This window comes from Giraffa tippelskirchi, chromosome 10 (assembly GCF_054371585.1).
Source record: "Giraffa tippelskirchi isolate mGirTip1 chromosome 10, T2T-mGirTip1v1.2.pri, whole genome shotgun sequence".
In the NCBI taxonomy this organism is placed as follows: Eukaryota; Metazoa; Chordata; class Mammalia; order Artiodactyla; family Giraffidae; genus Giraffa; species Giraffa tippelskirchi.
The window spans coordinates 20,453,019-20,454,958 of NC_137284.1; the positions used below are offsets into that span (position 1 = coordinate 20,453,019).

The 1,940-nt window shown below is 50.7% G+C and overlaps 1 long non-coding RNA gene across 1 annotated transcript; it reads left to right on the forward strand.

Annotated features, from left to right (window-relative positions):
• The first annotated feature begins 417 nt into the window (after positions 1-417).
• LOC145522769 (uncharacterized) lies at positions 418-1,044 on the forward strand. The gene is made up of 2 exons (XR_014066159.1): positions 418-471; positions 703-1,044. It is a non-coding gene; the product is annotated as an uncharacterized LOC145522769 (long non-coding RNA).
• Positions 1,045-1,940: the final 896 nt, after the last annotated feature.

The following is a 1,940-nucleotide window of genomic DNA, read 5'->3' on the forward strand; positions in this document are numbered from 1 at the left end:
ATATGAATAAATGCAAAAATTATTACAGTGTGATTATATATGTCCATCAGTATATGTCTTTCTATCCATAAAGCATTGAAAGGAGGACAGCCCATCTCTGCCTGAAGGGGTCAGGGGAGGTATCACCTTGAGGAAGGTGCCATTTAAGCCTGTTGTGAAGGATGATGCGAATATCCTAGGAGAGTAGCTGGGCTCCTTGGAGCTTCCCTGGAGATTATATGAGAGATCCCTGAATCCCTGGACATAAGAGGCATAGAATCAGAGCATATGAGCAGTGAGAGGAACCGCAGAGGTCATCTCGTTTCAGCCCTGTGTCTGGCCCTGCAGGCACAGCCCCATCAGAGAGTCAGCCCAGCCCTAGTTCCAGTCCAGAACCCAAGCACAGCTCCCTTGGGGAGCACACAGGCAGACGTCAACAATCAACAGGACAGCACCTGCGTTCTGGGCCTTGGGATCCATCGGTTGCGGAGGGTAAGGGAGACAGAAGAGGGGGAGGAGTCAAGAAAGTCTCCACCGCCCTCCACTTCCCTAAAGAGACAGCTCTGGACCTCCCGCTCCCCCAGGGCCTCCCAGGTTCCAGGCTTCTGGCTTCCACACCCCACTCCCCCTCCCCCCCCCGCACTTCACCCCTTCTTAGGTTTCCAAGTATGGATCTCTTTCTCGGTCCCTCGCTTCTCTCTGCTCTTCCAATTCCACCTTCAGTTGCAGGTTCTCTTTTCAACTGTTCCCAGGGAACCCAGCTACTACCGGTGACCCTCTGCGCTGTGGTCCATCAGGAAGGTCAAAGGGTTGCCATTCAGCAATCTGCCAGCAGGGGGCAGTCCTGCAGCCGGTCTCCATCCCGGCCCGAACCTCCCAACCCCCCAGGCCGGTCACAACTCCTTAGAGATGCAAATTGAGAGGCAGCCTTCCTAACCCGAGAGGGCTGCTAATTCTCTCAAGAGTATGCAGATTTCCAGCCTGCCTTTGCCTGGGTTTGTTTGTTTTACTTTGCAATAAATTTAATACAGATTGCCTGAAGCAGAGAGGCAGATGGACTATAAACTCTGCATTTTGAGCAGCCTTAGTTACTGGGTTGGTGTGGGTTTTGATCCCTGTTTAAATTATATCTATGAAATTTGACATGGATTTGGGTCTGGGGTTTGCTGGCTTCGTGGTGCTCTGGAGCCGCTTCTAGAGAATTTACAAGGGCTGATTTGATTATGGGGACTTTAATTTCTCACAGAGGCTAACAAGGAGGCTGAGAAGCCTGGCTGATGTGTAATAGAAAGAAGGGAAAAGGAGAAAGTTAGGCTGGGTTGCTGCCTGCCCCGGTGCACATGGTATCTGTACTGTTTTCTCTCACCCTTTGCAGGGCCTTAAGTTAGACACCCCAGGGACCATGGGTTGAAGCCTGTGCTGACCCAGGGGGAGGGAGGAGGTGGAGTTGTGCAGTGGAAAGTGTCCACAAGAAGCTCAGCGTCCAGGGAAGAATCAGGCTTGCATATGGGGCAGACAAAACTAAAATGTCTATAAAGAGATATGAACATGAAATGCACACAAAGCATTGTATAACAATGTAAACTGGGCATGAGGGGACGCGGCAGAAGCAGGGGAACTGCAGCTCATCCCTCCCACTGGCACCTGGTCTGTGTGCCAAGGGGCAGCCCTCTCCCCTCCCTGCTCCCTCTTAGACCACCAAAGGAAAGATGATGCAATGAACCAGGAGTAGGACAAGCCAGGTTCTAGCCCCAGCTCCTCCAGATGTTTGTTGCAAAGTTGGGTAATGGTTCTGTTTCATGGAGCCTCAGTTTCTCTATCTGCAAAATCAGAATCACATGATTGTCACAAGGCCCAAGTAGGATAACTTGGGTAAGAATGCATGTGTGTTGGAAAAGACTGGAACAGAAACTGTCTCTGAGTGATCAGGCCATTTTCTCCATTACGAAAGAATTACTGAT